The sequence below is a fragment of the Brienomyrus brachyistius genome, chromosome 2 (assembly GCF_023856365.1).
Source record: "Brienomyrus brachyistius isolate T26 chromosome 2, BBRACH_0.4, whole genome shotgun sequence".
NCBI classification, from domain to species: Eukaryota; Metazoa; Chordata; class Actinopteri; order Osteoglossiformes; family Mormyridae; genus Brienomyrus; species Brienomyrus brachyistius.
The window spans coordinates 36,923,669-36,943,393 of NC_064534.1; the positions used below are offsets into that span (position 1 = coordinate 36,923,669).

At 42.5% G+C, this 19,725-nt stretch overlaps 7 non-coding genes across 7 annotated transcripts; all 7 read left to right on the forward strand.

The window, feature by feature from the left end:
* The first annotated feature begins 3,248 nt into the window (after nucleotides 1–3,248).
* On the forward strand, nucleotides 3,249–3,367 carry LOC125734825 (5S ribosomal RNA). Its single transcript, XR_007394128.1, has one exon. It is a non-coding gene; the product is annotated as a 5S ribosomal RNA (ribosomal RNA).
* A 7,612-nt stretch (nucleotides 3,368–10,979) lies between these two features.
* Nucleotides 10,980–11,098, forward strand: LOC125733890 (5S ribosomal RNA). Its single transcript, XR_007393222.1, has one exon. It is a non-coding gene; the product is annotated as a 5S ribosomal RNA (ribosomal RNA).
* A 1,109-nt stretch (nucleotides 11,099–12,207) lies between these two features.
* On the forward strand, nucleotides 12,208–12,326 carry LOC125737176 (5S ribosomal RNA). The gene has a single exon (XR_007396442.1). It is a non-coding gene; the product is annotated as a 5S ribosomal RNA (ribosomal RNA).
* A 1,090-nt stretch (nucleotides 12,327–13,416) lies between these two features.
* Nucleotides 13,417–13,535, forward strand: LOC125736100 (5S ribosomal RNA). Its single transcript, XR_007395383.1, has one exon. It is a non-coding gene; the product is annotated as a 5S ribosomal RNA (ribosomal RNA).
* A 1,080-nt stretch (nucleotides 13,536–14,615) lies between these two features.
* On the forward strand, nucleotides 14,616–14,734 carry LOC125736325 (5S ribosomal RNA). Its single transcript, XR_007395606.1, has one exon. It is a non-coding gene; the product is annotated as a 5S ribosomal RNA (ribosomal RNA).
* Nucleotides 14,735–15,816: 1,082 nt separating this feature from the next.
* LOC125734369 (5S ribosomal RNA) lies at nucleotides 15,817–15,935 on the forward strand. Its single transcript, XR_007393684.1, has one exon. It is a non-coding gene; the product is annotated as a 5S ribosomal RNA (ribosomal RNA).
* Nucleotides 15,936–17,017: 1,082 nt separating this feature from the next.
* On the forward strand, nucleotides 17,018–17,136 carry LOC125737177 (5S ribosomal RNA). The gene has a single exon (XR_007396443.1). It is a non-coding gene; the product is annotated as a 5S ribosomal RNA (ribosomal RNA).
* The last annotated feature ends 2,589 nt before the right edge of the window (nucleotides 17,137–19,725 follow it).

Genomic DNA, 19,725 nt, shown 5'->3' on the forward strand with positions numbered 1-19,725 from the left:
GCTTGCGGCCATATTATTTACCTCGGGAGTTTAGTCATGTGATCTGTGTGTGTGTTTACATCCCTCCGAGGGCCGACGCAGCAGCTGCCTGCGAGAAAATACACACAGTTACAGCAAGACTGCAGACACAAAACCCAGAGGCTTTCATTATTATATCTGGAGACTTTAATCATGCCACACTGGACTCTACTCTGGCTGCTTTTCACCAGTTTGTGGATTGCCCCACAAGGAGCAACAGGACAATTGACTTACTGTATGCAAATGTGAGAGACGCATACAGAGCCACCCCCCTCCCCCCGTTAGGGAAGTCAGACCACAACCTGGTTTACCTACAGCCACAATACACACCCCTCGTCCAAAGGCAGCCTGTCACAACACGCTCCATCAGGAGATGGACTCCAGAAAAGGAGGACGCTCTGAGAGACTGCTACGACACCACAGACTGGGATGTGCTTCTGAGCCCACATGGGGAGGACATAGAGGGGGCGACACACTGTCTGACAGACTACCTCAACTTTTGTGTGGACACGGTTGCCCCTGCTAAGACGGTACGGTGTTATCCTAATAATAAACCGTGGGTAACACAGGAAGTCAAAGCTGTCCTCAACATGAAGAAGAAGGCTTTCAGGAGCAAAGTGAAGGAGGAGATGAAAGCAGCACAGCGGGAGGTGAAACGCTGCCTGAGGGAAGCAAAGGACACCTACAGGAGGAAGGTGGAGCAGAAGTTGGAGAGGAACAATATGAGGGAGGTCTGGAATGGTGTGAAAACCATTACAGGCTATAACATCAAGAACAGCTTAGTGGGGGGGACGGTGGAGAAGGCAAACGAATTTAACAACTTCTTCAATAGGTTTGACCAGCCCACAACCCCCCCACCCTCATCTTTACTACAGAGCCCTCTCACCACTTTCCTACCTCCCTCACTTCCCCCCCCTTCTGGACACTATGACACCCTCCTCCTACAACCCCTCTCTCAACAGCAGGACATCTCCCCCCCCCCCCTTCCAATCATCTCCCAGTATTACAGTGGATCAGGTCAGGAAACAACTGAGGAAGCTTTGCCCCAGAAAGGCAGCAGGCCCAGACAAGGTGTGTCCTAGGATGCTAAAGGCGTGTGCTGCTGAACTTGGGGAGCCGCTACAACGAGTATTCAATCTCAGTCTGCAACTGGGGAGAGTGCCCGCCCTATGGAAGACATCCTGCATTGTACCAGTCCCCAAAAGGAACCGGCCCAATGAGTTGAATGACTTCCGACCGGTGGCACTGACGTCACATCTTATGAAGACTCTAGAGCGGCTCTTCCTTAACCTCCTACGACCACAGGTACAACATGCCCAGGACCCACTACAGTTCGCATACAAGGCGGATGTCGGCGTGGAGGATGCCATCCTGTACCTCCTACATAGAGCCCACTCACACCTGGACGGGGGGAAAGGCACGGTCAGGATCCTGTTTCTTGACTTCTCTAGTGCCTTTAATACCATCCGGCCCCGTATGCTCCAGGAAAAACTGAACAGGATGCAGGTGGACCCCTGCTTGATAGCTTGGATCTCCAACTATCTCACTGACAGACCACAGTACGTCAGGCTGAAGGACATCACGTCTGACACTGTGGTCAGCAGCACAGGAGCACCACAGGGAACTGTGCTGTCCCCTCTTCTTTTCACCCTGTACACCTCTGACTTCTGCTATAATTCTGAATTATGCCACATTCAGAAGTTTGCAGACGACACAGCCATCATGGGGTGTATCTGGGAGGATCAGGAAGAGGAGTACAGAAGTCTGGTGAGGAATTTCGTTACATGGAGTCACACAAACCACCTGCAACTCAACACCTCAAAGACCAAGGAACTGGTTGTGGACTTCGGGAGGTCCAGAGAAGGTCCACTGCCGGTTCAGATAGAGGGGGAGGAGGTGGAGGTGGTCAACAAATACAAGTATCTCGGGCTGTGGGTGGACAACAAACTGGACTGGTCATGCAACACAGAGCACCTGTATAAAAAAGCCCAAAGCCGACTGTACTTCCTCAGGAGACTGAGGTCTTTTAACATCTGCAGGAAGCTCCTGAGGATGTTTTACCAGTCAGTGGTTGCTGGAGTACTTTTCTATGCTGTGGTGTGTTGGGGGAGCAGCACAGCAAAGAAGGACTCATCCAGGCTGGAAAAACTGATCAGGAAGGCTAGCTCTGTGGTCGGCATGAAGCTGGACACTATGGCGATAGTGGCAGAGAAAAGGACACTAAAAAAATTGCTGGACATTATGGACAATGCTGGGCATCCTCTGCACACGGCCATAAACAACCAGAGGAGTCTGTTCAGTGACAGGTTGCTTCTCCCAAAGACAAGAACCAACAGACTTAAAAACTCCTTTGTCCCATACGCCATCAAGCTGTTTAACTCCTCTCTGGTGGGGAGAGGGCGGGGAAACAGGTGGACAAAGGAGGGGGGGACAACTAAGCTGTAGTGCCTCTTCACTTCACTGTGCAATACTCTTGTGCAATACTTTTGGTTTTTAGTTCAATACTGGAAATGTGCAATACTTTTGGTTTTTTTGGTTCAATACTGGGAATGTGCAATTCCCTTGTATTCTCATTCCTATTTATTCTATTTATCCCTTTGTATTTTATTTTTCTTGTATCTATATATGTATATATATGTATATATATAACATTTGCTCACGTTGTTATTTTTATTTTTTGTAACTTGCTGGTGGTAGAAGCGGTCTGGTGAATTTTTAGAGAGAAGAGGCCGTCGATGTTTGAATGTAGAAAATTGTTCTGGCTGCAGCCTGCAGTATGGACTTGTTGGTGTGTGTAGCTCCCAGTGTTCTGACAGCGCGACGTTTTGGGGAAGCATGTGATTCAGCAGCTACCAGTGGGCTTCGTGCGGCGGAGATTTTGTGGCTGTTAGCGGAGTTGATAACAGAGGGTCGTTAAGAGAAGCCTGCATGCAGTAGGCAAAGGAGTAATGTTTGCCGGCGGGGGACGTGCGGCGATTAACCTGTGCAGTACTGAAAAGGAGTTAAAAAGAAGGAAGTGTGCGGATGCGGAAAGAATGGAATAATTGTGGTAGGCTGCCGGCTGAGTAGTTTGGTGAATGTTTGGTGTGGGTCCGGCGCTGCCGATTGGATGGTGGGGCTGCAGTGTGAGTCAGATAAAAAAAAAAAAAACCAGGAGTAGGATCCAATGGGACTAACTGGCATGTATAGAGGCGTGTAATGCAAAAGGGCTGTTTTTGGTCGCGTCTCTCGCTTATGGCCATACCACCCTGAACATGCCCGATCTCATCCGATCTCGGAAGCCAAGCAGGGTAGGGTCTGGTTAGTACTTGGATGGGAGACCTCCTGGGAATACCAGGTACTGTAAGCTTTTCTCACTTTTACTTTATACAGGGGGTGCTCCACTTCACGATTAATTTAAATCTACCACTCCCCTTCCATTTTACTATTTTATATATATATATATATATATATATATATATATATTTATCTCATTCATAAAGGCAGCTTTTACACACCGTTTTACTCTAAATACTTCCTGGTAATTCTAGGTGCTGTAAGCTGTTCGTGCCTTTATTCCACCAGGGCACGATCTTCTCACAAACTTGAAGACTGTCACTCCCCATTCACGTTTTACAACTTATTGTTAATGATAAAGAGACAGCTTTTTACACACAGTTTTAAACAAAGTACTGATATTATTCCTCTTCAACTGACCGCTTTGTTTTCTATGGAAGCCCGTTTCCGCCACAAAAAGAAAAAAAATAAGTCATAATAACGAGAAACTTTCTCATTATTACAATTTAGTATCTCATAATAACGAGAAACTTTCTCATTTGTACGACTTAGTATCTCATAATAACGAGAAACTTTCTCATTTGTACGACTTAGTATCTCATAATAACGAGAAACTTTCTCATTATTACGACTTAGTATCTCGTTATTATGAGATACTTTCTCATTATTATGACTTAGTTTCTCGTTATTATGAGATACTAAGTCGTAATAATGAGAACGTTTCTCGTTATTTTGAGAAACGTTTTTTTTTTGCAACGAGAATTTTTTTTTTCTAACGATATTTTTTTTTTTTTTACAACGAGAATTTTTTTTTTTCATGACTTCGATTTAAATGACTTGAGGCTTTTTCCGTTTCCGGAGGAAGCTCCAAATCTTCGACTACGTTTATGGCGGGCATGGTATTTTGTGCATCATTATCTAAGGTAAGTGCAGTTGTGTTATTCGTAATTTCATGGTGGCAAGTTTATGGTTCTCAGTTTAGATTTTCGGGTAGGCTGCTTAACGTGATATAGCTAATAGGGAGAGAGTTTCCCAAAGTCGTTGTGACCAAAGAGCAACCTAAAGTGTCTGCGAGAACACATACTACAGTTGTTTTTAATGCTATGGCGTTTTTTGGAAAATTCACTGCAATTTATTATTGTGCATTCTTAATAAACTAGATCTAGCATAAGTGCCAGTCCACGTGATCAGATTTTAGAATTATAAATAAAATAATTTAAACTTACAAATTGTGCTGAATACAGTTCTTCGTGATTTAAGACCACAAGTGAATACAGCATAGAGTTAACTGCAAATGTTATTTACTGCGGTTAGACAAAGCTAGTTAGATTAGTGTATTAGGTTTGCATGTCTGGCTACTTGTATGTCAAGCAATGTGTGATCTATTTACCAAGCGTAATGTTTCATATTTGGTGGGAGGTCGAATATGTAAAAACTTCTTAAAATTTCATTTTCACGCATTGTTTTTTATTGGTTAAATTAGGGGATTTTAACAAGAGGTTCTTCGAATGTATGCTTTTGAAATTTAATCTGTTATTTGATCTGTTCTAAACACCTCTGTGCTATGTTATCGGTGTGATTTTACTGCACCACCAGGCAATGATCCTAAGAAATTGTAACATGCATATGTCCACAGAAATGGGTGACTTGATACAGTTTTTAAGACAAAGAAATGTTCCAGAAGAAACAATTGAAAAATTGGAACAGGAAAAGGTAAGATTTAACTAAACCTAAATTACAGTAATATTTAGCGTCAAAATGAGTGGTAGTCGTAGGCATACACACACACTGTACTTGGTTTCTAAATCTGTGACAGTACTTAAATACTTTGTTGCATTAAAATTGGCTTTCATTTATGTATGTTTAAACAGACTTGCAATATCAATAATGGGAAAGAACAAAATGTCTGTAATACTGTGCATATTTAAATAGATGATTGTATTGCACTATTTGTTTTCTTTAGATTGATGTCAGTGTCATTCTACTGATGACAGATGAGCAACTGAAGACATACTTGCCATCTTATGGAGATCGTCTGGCCGTGCTTGGATTTTGTAGGCGGCAGGAAGATTGTCCCCAAACTCGCAAATCAAAGCTTTTTGATCGCCTAAAATCCAAATTATCCAAAAAACAAAGAACTGAGGAATATGGAAAAGGCTCAACTCAAAAATTGGTCACAAAAAATGCGGAGAAAAGTGTAAGGAAGATAGAATTGGGGTGGATGCATTATGATGATGAAGAAAAGGTTTTAAAACAGGTGAGAACAAGAAAAGGTGGGGGCACACGGAAAATTGATGTCTCAAAGGATTCAAGCAAAGCAGATTTGATAAAAGAAGCGACATGTCTCTTTTTTCCAAATGGAAAGAATGTGAAAGGGAACACCACAGAATTTGAGTTTGACTTGAAAGACTATCAGGAAATGTCAGTGGATGAAAGTGCAACAGTGGGGAAATTGTACGAAGACACTAAATTGCCACTTCTTAGGTTCTACTTGGCAACAAAAACAAAAAATAGTACACAAAATCAGGGGAATGCAAATGTAGAATTTTCTGAAGAAAATTTAAGTTTTCAGGATTTTGAGAGTTCCACCCCTATTATAGAACAGTCATCTCATACATCCCAAAATGCAGATGTACCAGATGTTATCTACATTGGGAATGAGAGAGACACTTCCAGCACCCAAAGCATATCTTTTCTTCACTCCACAGAGGTAGTGAGCACTGAACCATTTACTTTGGATCTTTTGGAAGACAGTAACGTAGTTACATTCGTCACAGATAATCATAGAGGCATTACTGAGCAAAGCATGGATGACACACTGCCTATGTCTCCTGAAAGTCAGAAAACACCAAGAATTCTAGTTGTTCACCGTGGAAATGTACTTCTTGAACTTATTTCACATTTTTCTGATGAAAGTATTCTAAGCAAAAATGTGAAAATCCAGCTTGTACTGCCAGATGGAAATTTTGAGATGGGGCATGATGATGGAGGAGTAGTAAGGGACTGTCTTTCTGAATTCTGGCATGACTTTTACGACCAGTGCACCATGGGTAGTTCTTTGAAAGTGCCTTTTCTTCGTCACGATTTTGGCCAAGCACAGTGGGAAAGTGTTGGCCGTATAATAGCTTTTGGATGGCGGAAGGAAAAGTATCTTCCTGTCAGACTAGCTCCAGTGATTTTGGAACAAGCAGCCTCTGGGTATATCAAGAGTGATTTAATTGAAAATTTCCTCAAGTTTGTTCCAGAAGGAGACCGAGCAGTTTTCGAATCTTGGCGATCAGACTTTGACAGTGTTGACAAGGATGAATTACTTGAGATTTTGGATAATTACCTGTGTAGGAAAAGGCCAACAGCCAACAATTTTGGAGATATCCTTCAAGAGCTAGCACACAAAAAGCTGCTCCAAGAACCTGCATATGTCATTGATCAGTGGGCAACCACACTTTCAACTGCTGGGCTAGAAATTGAGCAGATTTTAACAACTTACGAGTATCTGCTTCCGACAAGCAGAAAAGTTGTGAAGTCCCTTTCCTTCCCAGAGGCACTGAACACCCAGGAGAAGGACATTCAGAGGTATGTAACTACATATGTGAGGGAGTCTGACCCGCAACGACTGTCGCTGTTTCTCAGATTTTGCACAGGATCTGATTTATTTCTTGGTAAAATCATTAGCATTATCTTTACGCAAATAAAAGGCTTTCAGCGGAGACCTATAGCGCATACTTGTGGCTGTGTGTTGGAATTGTCACTCCACTATGACAGTTATCCAGACTTCAGATCAGAGATCAACAAAGTTCTGGAATCAAATGTATGGGTAATGGACATTGTTTAAAAAGTTTGTGGTACTGAAAGTCCACTGTGACTTACGCAAATGTGTACCATGCATGTCTTAAAATGCACAATGTAGTGTTTGTTAACTTTGTTCCATGTAAAGTTTGATTATATCAGTTACACCATGGACACACAATTGTGCACATTTTGTATTGAAACATTTTACCTACACTGAGTGACTTTGTAGCCCTGAACCTTTATCTTTTGTTTGAATTAGACTTATTTGTTTAAAGTGTCAACACCCAACAAAAAGGAGGAAAAGTTGAAAAATCCAAAAGAAAAGGGTAAATGCTAGTGTTAATTTAGATTAATGCAAGTGTTCAGATGTTTTAGACATTTTATGCTTAGGTGTCTTTTGAATTCAAGAAGTTTAATTTGAATGTTCAGATGTTTTAGACATTTTATTCTGAGATTTTTTTATATATATAATTATCGTTATAAGAAACTTATATGTTTTGGTGCTGTGCACTTTATTTTCACTCTATACAGTTTATTTCTGTTAATGTATTGGATATTGCACAGGAATACATTAAAACAAAGTAATTTAAGACAAAAAATGGACTAATAAACAGTGTTTGGACTAATAAATAATACAATGTGAATTTAAATTTAGAATGAGTCTGTTTTGTACTTTTACAAATTCTCATTGAAATCAGTATGAATATAAATGCATATATTCCATGTGATAATTTCAATTGACATTTTTAGCATCAGTACATCACTCAACATTTAGTTCACTAATAATTAGCTCTCTAAGTCTAATGTACATGTCCACCATTTCATAGACATCATCTGACACAGACAGATTATACTCTGACATTAGTTCAACACAAACATGAAATACATCTTCATCACAAGGATAATCTTTAAACAAACAGTCTTCAAGACACAAGTCAGCCAGCTCAGGGTTCACATTCTGCAAGAAATCTGTAGCTCCATATAAATGAGGTACTGTATACATCAGTAAGGGACGTCCGTTAGGGGACCTCGAGTTGTGAACTGGTCTTATTCTGTGATTGTTCCATGCAGACGCAATTTCATCCAGTTCCTCCTGAAGACAGAAGAAATAATAGGCTATTTACACCTCAAGGTGGTGCAATCTGGTTACGTATAAAAACAAGTACTGTAATGGTAATGCATACGTGAACTGTAATGTATAAATGTACAGGTTAAGAACAGTCATGAAAAACATGGAAAAGTCATGGAATTGGAAAATAAAATTTGCTCTGGCGTTTATTTCGTGGTGTTGCAATACACCGCTGAAATATCGGTCTTGAACGAACCGCCTCAGCTCTATTAAGTGAACGATGGGAGAAAGCTGCCGACAGTGAGACGTTTTTAATGTTAGTTGCTCCATACGCCGACTGTGACTTGTATAAATGACGTTCGCGCGTGATATCATAATCAGGGTATGAAATAACTTATTGCACATGGTCATAAGAATATATTTCAGAATGATTAAAAAGTTATAGCAAAGTGGCCCAAGAGAAGACTACAGTTAAGATCGGCTGTTATGTAAAATGCTACGATAATGCATTTGAAAATACAGCACAACCTGACATTATTATGACAGCAAATGTACACGTATTGTTTTGCTTTGCATGCACTACAAACTGGAATATGTGCAATAATTTTATAGCCATAATTTACATTGCCATTGTGTGTGATTGGTGTTCTATGTTATGCCTACCTGAATCATGTTTTGGAAACAAAACTGGATCAGCGATTTGTCCAGAAACGTGTCCATAAAATGTCCATCTTCTTTGAGACTGTCAAAGATGTTCATCCAAAATTGTGCGCACTGGCTTCGGAGAGTGAGCCACCATCTTTCAATTCGTTGGTTAGTAGTACTTGGGCCGAAAGAGACACACTGTGCCGCAAAATTTTCATTGGACTGAAAAAATCTTTGCATATCTGCGATATAACTGTTCTCCGTTCCATGGTCCAGCCTGACTCTTGTAGGGCATCCTTCGTATTCAGAAACAGCTGTTATATAATATCCCGCAATAACGCGTGGATCATTGTTTGTTTTGTAAGATTCGAGCCAAATTATTTTCCGGGAAAACCCGTCGATACATCCACTTATGGCAATGCCGTACGGTTTTAACTTATCATATCCATCGATGTGCCATACGTAATTGGGACCACGGCTATTGTACACTCTCCGACGCAGTCGATTATTTGCCCTTAGATCCACTCCCTGACCGTCTAGTAATCGCAATATCATGCGAACTGTCTCTCTGTCAGTAATAATCCCATGTAACCAACATTTCTGATGCATCCATCTATAGCCGTGCGACTGACCCGATGTTTGTAGCTGTTGTTGAATGAATGCTGCCACATCAGCCTCGTCAGTTTTGTTCTTTCTTCTCCAAAGCTGACGTCTGTACAGAATTCGCTCGAGGGTTCGATTGCTAATTTGAACTCCATGTAACTCTTTCAGCAACGTTAGTATTTCTTTATTTGTGAAGCCCCGTTTAAAGTACTGCTGAACATGCTTAGCAAACATAACTCCGCTAACTCTAGCCACAGTCACCTCAACTTGTTGTACACATTCATAAGGTTCTCCTGAGAAACTGTCATAATAATGAGAAAGTATCTCATAATAACGAGAAACTAAGTCGTAAAAATGAGAAAGTTTCTCGTTATTATGAGATACTTTCTCATTAGTACGACTTAGTATCTCATAATAACGAGAAACTTTCTCATTTTTACGACTTAGTTTCTCGTTATTATGAGATACTTTCTCATTAGTACGACTTAGTTTCTCGTTATTATGAGATACTAAGTCGTAAAAATGAGAAAGTTTCTCGTTATTATGAGATACTTTCTCATTAGTACGACTTAGTATCTCATAATAACGAGAAACTTTCTCATTTTTACGACTTAGTTTCTCGTTATTATGAGATACTTTCTCATTAGTACGACTTAGTTTCTCGTTATTATGAGATACTAAGTCGTACTAATGAGAAAGTATCTCATAATAACGAGAAACTAAGTCGAAAAAATTAGAAAGTTTCTTGTTATTATGAGATACTAAGTCGTAATAATGAGAAAGTTTCTCGTTATTATGACTTATTTTTTTTCTTTTTGTGGCGGAAACGGGCTTCCATAGTTTTCTATGCAAAAACCACTTCGCCACAGAAGACTCGATATTATTGGCATAGCAAGTTCTGCTCTTCTCCTTTCAAAACTTGCTAAAAGCTGTATTTAAAAGAACAGATTGGCCGGGGTAATTCACACCCTTCAATGCCAGCTTAATGTTTAGGTTAGTGGGAATCACAGAGGAATTAGGGATGGAAACTTCTTTGCTGGTGGTAGAAGCGGTCTGGTGAATTTTTAGAGAGAAGAGGCCGTCGATGTTTGAATGTAGAAAATTGTTCTGGCTGCAGCCTGCAGTATGGACTTGTTGGTGTGTGTAGCTCCCAGTGTTCTGACAGCGCGATGTTTTGGGGAAGCATGTGATTCAGCAGCTACCAGTGGGCTTCGTGCGGCGGAGATTTTGTGGCTGTTAGCGGAGTTGATAACAGAGGGTCGTTAATAGAAGCCTGCATGCAGTAGGCAAAGGAGTAATGTTTGCTGGCGGGGGACGTGCGGCGATTAACCTGTGCGGTAGTGAAAATGAGTTAAAAAGAAGGAAGTGTGCGGATGCGGAAAGAATGGAATAATTGTGGTAGGCTGCCGGCTGAGTAGTTTGGTGAATGTTGGGTGTGGGTCCGGCGCTGCCGATTGGATGGTGGGGCTGCAGTGTGAGTCAGATAAAAAAAAAAAAGAACATTAGTAGTATCCAATGGGACCAACTGGCATGTATAGAGGCGTGTAATGCAAAAGGGCTGTTTTTGGTAGTTTCTCTCGCTTACGGCCATACCACCCTGAACACGCCAGATCTCGTCTGATCTCGGAAGCTAAGCAGGGTAGGGTCTGGTTAGTACTTGGATGGGAGACCACCTGGGAATACCAGGTGCTGTAAGCTTTTCTCACTTTTACTTTATACAGGGGGCGCTCCACTTCATGATTAATTTAAATCTATCACTCCCCTTCCATTTTACTATTTTATATATATATATATATATATATATATTTTTTTTTTTTTTTTTTTTTTTTTCTCTCATTCATAAAGGCAGCTTTTAGAAACCGTTTTACTCTAAATACTTCCTGGTAATTCTAGGTGCTGTAAGCTGTTCGTGCCTTTATTCCACCAGGGCGCGATCTTCTCACAAACTTGAAGACTGTCACTCCCCATTCACGTTTTACAACTTATTGTTAATGATAAAGAGACAGCTTTTTACACACAGTTTTAAACAAAGTACTGATATTATTCCTCTTCAGCTGACCGCTTTGTTTTCTATGCAAAAACCACTTCGCCACAGAAGACTCGATATTATTGGCATAGCAAGTTCTGCTCTTCTCCTTTCAAAACTTGCTAAAAGCTGTATTTAAAAGAACAGATTAGCCGGGATAATTCACACCCTTCAATGCCAGCTTAATGTTTAGGTTAGTGGGAATCACAGAGGAATTAGGGATGGAAACTTCTTTGCTGGTGGTAGAAGCGGTCTGGTGAATTTTTAGAGAGAAGAGGCCGTCGATGTTTGAATGTAGAAAATTGTTCTGGCTGCAGCCTGCAGTATGGACTTGTTGGTGTGTGTAGCTCCCAGTGTTCTGACAGCGCGACGTTTTGGGGAAGCATGTGATTCAGCAGCTACCAGTGGGCTTCGTGCGGCGGAGATTTTGCGGCTGTTAGCGGGGTTGATAACAGAGGGTCGTTAAGAGAAGCCTGCATGCAGTAGGCAAAGGAGTAATGTTTGCCGGCAGGGGGACGTGCGGCGATTAACCTGTGCGGTAGTGAAAATGAGTTAAAAAGAAGGAAGTGTGCGGATGCGGAAAGAATGGAATAATTGTGGTAGGCTGCCGGCTGAGTAGTTTGGTGAATGTTGGGTGTGGGTCCGGCGCTACCGATTGGATGGTGGGGCTGCAGTGTGAGTCAGATAAAAAAAAAAAAAGAACATTAGTAGTATCCAATGGGACCAACTGTTATGTATAGAGGCGTGTAATGCAAAAGGGCTGTTTTTGGTAGTTTCTCTCGCTTACGGCCATAGCACCCTGAACACGCCCGATCTCGTCTGATCTCAGAAGCTAAGCAGGGTAGGGTCTGGTTAGTACTTGGATGGGAGGCCACCTGGGAATTCCAGGTGCTGTAAGCTTTTCTCACTTTTACTTTATACAGGGGGCGCTCCACTTCACGATTAATTTAAATCTATCACTCCCCTTCCATTTTACTATTTTATATATATATATATATATATTTTTTTTTTTTCTCTCATTCATAAAGGCAGCTTTTAGAAACCGTTTTACTCTAAATACTTCCTGGTAATTCTAGGTGCTGTAAGCTGTTCGTGCCTTTATTCCACCAGGGCGCGATCTTCTCACAAACTTGAAGACTGTCACTCCCCATTCACGTTTTACAACTTATTGTTAATGATAAAGAGACAGCTTTTTACACACAGTTTTAAACAAAGTACTGATATTATTCCTCTTCAACTGACCTCTTTGTTTTCTATGCAAAAACCACTTCGCCACAGAAGACTCGATATTATTGGCATAGCAAGTTCTGCTCTTCTCCTTTCAAAACTTGCTAAAAGCTGTATTTAAAAGAACAGATTGGCCGGGGTAATTCACACCCTTCAATGCCAGCTTAATGTTTAGGTTAGTGGGAATCACAGAGGAATTAGGGATGGAAACTTCTTTGCTGGTGGTAGAAGCGGTCTGGTGAATTTTTAGAGAGAAGAGGCCGTCGATGTTTGAATGTAGAAAATTGTTGTGGCTGCAGCCTGCAGTATGGACTTGTTGGTGTGTGTAGCTCCCAGTGTTCTGACAGCGCGACGTTTTGGGGAAGCATGTGATTCAGCAGCTACCAGTGGGCTTCGTGCGGCGGAGATTTTGTGGCTGTTAGCGGAGTTGATAACAGAGGGTCGTTAAGAGAAGCCTGCATGCAGTAGGCAAAGGAGTAATGTTTGCCGGCGGGGGACGTGCGGCGATTTACCTGTGCGGTACTGAAAAGGAGTTAAAAAGAAGGAAGTGTGCGGATGCGGAAAGAATGGAATAATTGTGGTAGGCTGCCGGCTGAGTAGTTTGGTGAATGTTTGGTGTGGGTCCGGCGCTGCCGATTGGATGGTGGGGCTGCAGTGTGAGTCAGATAAAAAAAAAAAAAAGAACATTAGTAGTATCCAATGGGACCAACTGGCATGTATAGAGGCGTGTAATGCAAAAGGGCTGTTTTTGGTAGTTTCTTTCGCTTACGGCCATACCACCCTGAACACGCCCGATCTCGTCTGATCTCGGAAGCTAAGCAGGGTAGGGTCTGGTTAGTACTTGGATGGGAGACCACCTGGGAATACCAGGTGCTGTAAGCTTTTCTCACTTTTACTTTATACAGGGGGCGCTGCACTTCACTATTAATTTAAATCTATCACTCCCCTTCCATTTTACTATTTTATATATATATATTTTTTTTTTTCTCTCTTTCATAAAGCCAGCTTTTAGAAACCGTTTTACTCTAAATTCTTCCTGGTAATTCTAGGTGCTGTAAGCTGTTCGTGCCTTTATTCCACCAGGGCGCGATCTTCTCACAAACTTGAAGACTGTCACTCCCCATTCACGTTTTACAACTTATTGTTAATGATAAAGAGACAGCTTTTTACACACAGTTTTAAACAAAGTACTGATATTATTCCTCTTCAACTGACCGCTTTGTTTTCTATGCAAAAACCACTTCGCCACAGAAGACTCGATATTATTGGCATAGCAAGTTCTGCTCTTCTCCTTTCAAAACTTGCTAAAAGCTGTATTTAAAAGAACAGATTGGCCGGGGTAATTCACACCCTTCAATGCCAGCTTAATGTTTAGGTTAGTGGGAATCACAGAGGAATTAGGGATGGAAACTTCTTTGCTGGTGGTAGAAGCGGTCTGCTGAATTTTTAGAGAGAAGAGGCCGTCGATGTTTGAATGTAGAAAATTGTTCTGGCTGCAGCCTGCAGTATGGACTTGTTGGTGTGTGTAGCTCACAGTGTTCTGACAGCGTGACGTTTTGGGGAAGCATGTGATTCAGCAGCTACCAGTGGGCTTCGTGCGGCGGAGATTTTGTGGCTGTTAGCGGAGTTGATAACAGAGGGTCGTTAAGAGAAGCCTGCATGCAGTAGGCAAAGGAGTAATGTTTGCCGGCGGGGGACGTGCGGCGATTAACCTGTGCGGTACTGAAAAGGAGTTAAAAAGAAGGAAGTGTGCGGATGCGGAAAGAATGGAATAATTGTGGTAGGCTGCTGGCTGAGTAGTTTGGTGAATGTTTGGTGTGGGTCCGGCGCTGCCGATTGGATGGTGGGGCTACAGTGTGAGTCAGATAAAAAAAAAAAAAGAACATTAGTAGGATCCAATGGGACCAACTGGCATGTATAGAGGCGTGTAATGCAAAAGGGCTGTTTTTGGTAGCATCTCTCGCTTACGGCCATACCACCCTAAACAAGCCTGATCTCGTCTGATCTCGGAAGCTAAGCAGGGTAGGGTCTGGTTAGTACTTGGATGGGAGACCTCCTGGGAATACCAGGTGCTGTAAGCTTTTCTCACTTTTACTTTAAACGGGGGGCGCTCCACTTCACGATTAATTTAAATCTATCACTCCCCTTCCATTTTACTATTATATATATATATATTTTTTTTTTTTCTCTCTTTCATAAAGCCAGCTTTTAGAAACCGTTTTACTCTAAATACTTCCTGGTAATTCTAGGTGCTGTAAGCTGTTCGTGCCTTTATTCCACCAGGGCGCGATCTTCTCACAAACTTGAAGACTGTCACTCCCCATTCACGTTTTACAACTTATTGTTAATGATAAAGAGACAGCTTTTTACACACAGTTTTAAACAAAGTACTGATATTATTCCTCTTCAACTGACCGCTTTGTTTTCTATGCAAAAACCACTTCGCCACAGAAGACTCGATATTATTGGCATAGCAAGTTCTGCTCTTCTCCTTTCAAAACTTGCTAAAAGCTGTATTTAAAAGAACAGATTGGCCGGGGTAATTCACACCCTTCAATGCCAGCTTAATGTTTAGGTTAGTGGGAATCACAGAGGAATTAGGGATGGAAACTTCTTTGCTGGTGGTAGAAGCGGTCTGGTGAATTTTTAGAGAGAAGAGGCCGTCGATGTTTGAATGTAGAAAATTGTTGTGGCTGCAGCCTGCAGTATGGACTTGTTGGTGTGTGTAGCTCCCAGTGTTCTGACAGCGCGACGTTTTAGGGAAGCATGTGATTCAGCAGCTACCAGTGGGCTTCGTGCGGCGGAGATTTTGTGGCTGTTAGCGGAGTTGATAACAGAGGGTCGTTAAGAGAAGCCTGCATGCAGTAGGCAAAGGAGTAATGTTTGCCGGCGGGGGACGTGCGGCGATTAACCTGTGCGGTAGTGAAAAGGAGTTAAAAATAAGGAAGTGTGCGGATGCGGAAAGAATGGAATAATTGTGGTAGGCTGCCGGCTGAGTAGTTTGGTGAATGTTTGGTGTGGGTCCGGCGCTGCCGATTGGATGGTGGTGCTGCAGTGTGAGTCAGATAAAAAAAAAAAAAAGAACATTAGTAGTATCCAATGGGACCAACTGGCATGTATAGAGGCGTGTAATGCAAAAGGGCTGTTTTTGGTAGTTTCTCTCGCTTACGGCCATACCACCCTGAACACGCCCGATCTCGTCTGATCTCGGAAGCTAAGCAGGGTAGGGTCTGGTTAGTACTTGGATGGGAGACCTCCTGGGAATACCAGGTGCTGTAAGCTTTTCTCACTTTTACTTTAAACGGGGGGCGCTCCACTTCACGATTAATTTAAATCTATCACTCCCCTTCCATTTTACTATTATATATATATTTTTTTTTTTTTTTTCTCTCATTCATAAAGGCAGCTTTTAGAAACCGTTTTACTCTAAATACTTCCTGGTAATTCTAGGTGCTGTAAGCTGTTCGTGCCTTTATTCCACCAGGGCGCGATCTTCTCACAAACTTGAAGACTGTCACTCCCCATTCACGTTTTACAACTTATTGTTAATGATAAAGAGACAGCTTTTTACACACAGTTTTAAACAAAGTACTGATATTATTCCTCTTCAACTGACCGCTTTGTTTTCTATGCAAAAACCACTTCGCCACAGAAGACTCGATATTATTGGCATAGCAAGTTCTGCTCTTCTCCTTTCAAAACTTGCTAAAAGCTGTATTTAAAAGAACAGATTAGCCGGGATAATTCACACCCTTCAATGCCAGCTTAATGTTTAGGTTAGTGGGAATCACAGAGGAATTAGGGATGGAAACTTCTTTGCTGGTGGTAGAAGCGGTCTGGTGAATTTTTAGAGAGAAGAGGCCGTCGATGTTTGAATGTAGAAAATTGTTCTGGCTGCAGCCTGCAGTATGGACTTGTTGGTGTGTGTAGCTCCCAGTGTTCTGACAGCGCGACGTTTTGGGGAAGCATGTGATTCAGCAGCTACCAGTGGGCTTCGTGCGGCGGAGATTTTGCGGCTGTTAGCGGGGTTGATAACAGAGGGTCGTTAAGAGAAGCCTGCATGCAGTAGGCAAAGGAGTAATGTTTGCCGGCAGGGGGACGTGCGGCGATTAACCTGTGCGGTAGTGAAAATGAGTTAAAAAGAAGGAAGTGTGCGGATGCGGAAAGAATGGAATAATTGTGGTAGGCTGCCGGCTGAGTAGTTTGGTGAATGTTGGGTGTGGGTCCGGCGCTACCGATTGGATGGTGGGGCTGCAGTGTGAGTCAGATAAAAAAAAAAAAAGAACATTAGTAGTATCCAATGGGACCAACTGTTATGTATAGAGGCGTGTAATGCAAAAGGGCTGTTTTTGGTAGTTTCTCTCGCTTACGGCCATAGCACCCTGAACACGCCCGATCTCGTCTGATCTCAGAAGCTAAGCAGGGTAGGGTCTGGTTAGTACTTGGATGGGAGGCCACCTGGGAATTCCAGGTGCTGTAAGCTTTTCTCACTTTTACTTTATACAGGGGGCGCTCCACTTCACGATTAATTTAAATCTATCACTCCCCTTCCATTTTACTATTTTATATATATATATATATATATTTTTTTTTTTTCTCTCATTCATAAAGGCAGCTTTTAGAAACCGTTTTACTCTAAATACTTCCTGGTAATTCTAGGTGCTGTAAGCTGTTCGTGCCTTTATTCCACCAGGGCGCGATCTTCTCACAAACTTGAAGACTGTCACTCCCCATTCACGTTTTACAACTTATTGTTAATGATAAAGAGACAGCTTTTTACACACAGTTTTAAACAAAGTACTGATATTATTCCTCTTCAACTGACCTCTTTGTTTTCTATGCAAAAACCACTTCGCCACAGAAGACTCGATATTATTGGCATAGCAAGTTCTGCTCTTCTCCTTTCAAAACTTGCTAAAAGCTGTATTTAAAAGAACAGATTGGCCGGGGTAATTCACACCCTTCAATGCCAGCTTAATGTTTAGGTTAGTGGGAATCACAGAGGAATTAGGGATGGAAACTTCTTTGCTGGTGGTAGAAGCGGTCTGGTGAATTTTTAGAGAGAAGAGGCCGTCGATGTTTGAATGTAGAAAATTGTTGTGGCTGCAGCCTGCAGTATGGACTTGTTGGTGTGTGTAGCTCCCAGTGTTCTGACAGCGCGACGTTTTGGGGAAGCATGTGATTCAGCAGCTACCAGTGGGCTTCGTGCGGCGGAGATTTTGTGGCTGTTAGCGGAGTTGATAACAGAGGGTCGTTAAGAGAAGCCTGCATGAGAGAGAGATGGAATACCGCTTTTGTCAAATTGACAGGTCGGGTCAAAGGTCACGTTCAAAAGTTCAGTGGGCGGAGCTTATGTTGTAGTGGGTTGAGCTTGGTTGTGTAACTGACGCAATAGCATATGGATTTAATTATTTATTTAAATATTTTTTTTTGTCTTCTTCCCCGGGGGGGTTGGTTGTGTAACTGCTGCAATGGTATTTGTATTTAATTATTTATTTATTATTTTAAATGATTGTGGCTTAGGGGGCCTGGGTTGGTTGTGTTAGTGCTGCATTGGTATTTGGATTTAATTATTTATTATTTTAAATGCTTATTTTAAATGTTTATTATTTTAAAATGATATTGAGGAGAGTGCTTATGAGTGTGTATTATTTTAAAAATGATATTGATGAGAGTGCTTATGAGCGTGTGTTATTTGAATAAGTTATTATTATTATTATTTTGTGGTGCGCGGGCGGGAGTGAGCGTGGCTGGGTTACCTGATGGAGCGCGAGCGTACGGTGTGCGGTAGCGTGGTAAGGTCCCCGGGCTTCGGAGAATCAGCAAAGGACTTATTCACATACTGGTGCGGTAGCTCGGAAAGGTCCGCACGGCTTTGGATAATCCTCGGAGAGAGCGATGCGGGAGAGCTGAGAGGCGTGCTGCTGCGCGAGTCTGAGAGAAACTGTGAGAGACTGTGGGATAAAATGGTAAAGTTGGAGCAAAGAATGAGAGGAGGAGGTGCAGGGTCTATCGTCCAATAAAAACGCTCGGCGCTAGTTTTGACCGTGTGTTTTTTCCTCACGCAAGCGTTTGTATCACATCGGCGTATGGCGCCAATTTGTAAAGGTCATAAGTCGAGACATACATCGAGTCTGTCAATTTGTCCGCCAGTAAATTCTGCAGGGCCGTGCCACCTGGCCATCGAGGCGCCCCCCTACCCGGCCACGCGGGCCATACATCGAGTCTGACACTTTACCCCTCCAGTAAATTCTGTTTAAAGTTTTGTTTTCACATACGTCCCAAATTACAGATAATTTTCTTACACAGGCACGAGTAGCATCATCAAGGTCGTACCACCTGGTCATACATCAAGTCTGACAATTTCCCCGCCAGTAAATTCTGTTTATAGTTTTGTTTGTCATACATGACCGTGCAGATATGGGGTGACAGAGACAATTAAATTGTATTACGTCGAGCGGGGGGCCTTTTCCTCCTCCTAGAGGCATCATCTTCATCCGTACCACGCCCCCACGAGCAGGCCGTGTAGAATATAGGGAGCTTCGCGCTGCAGGGCCAACTCTATCTTTTCAAAAAATACAGACATGTCTGGGACTTCCGAAATGAAAGATTCAACCTCACCTTCTAAGACTCAACAGGAGCAGGAGGCCATTATGCAGCCTCCGGGGGCTCCCAGGAAGATTCATACGGCACGTAGACGGGTACCTATGATGCGACCGTCGGAAGACCCGAGGGCTATCTGGGAGCTGCCCAACGGGAATAAACTGGTCTGCCTCTTTGACAACGTTGCGGAGGAACTGCGCGTCTTTCAGGTCACCGGAGACGGCCCAGACCCCCCGAAAGACGACCCGTATCTGGTGACTTTTTCCGAAACGGAATGGGGAAACTTGAAGACTGTCGTTACCCCGATGATGGAGGAGAGCACCGACCCCGACCTTGAGGTCGAGACTGGAAGAATGGAGATGCACTATAGAGATGCTCGTAAACAGCGTACCAGCATTATGAAGTGGGACGCGACCGGGGAGCTGGACAAGAGAATGGTGAATATATGGCAGTGGCCTAAATGCGACTG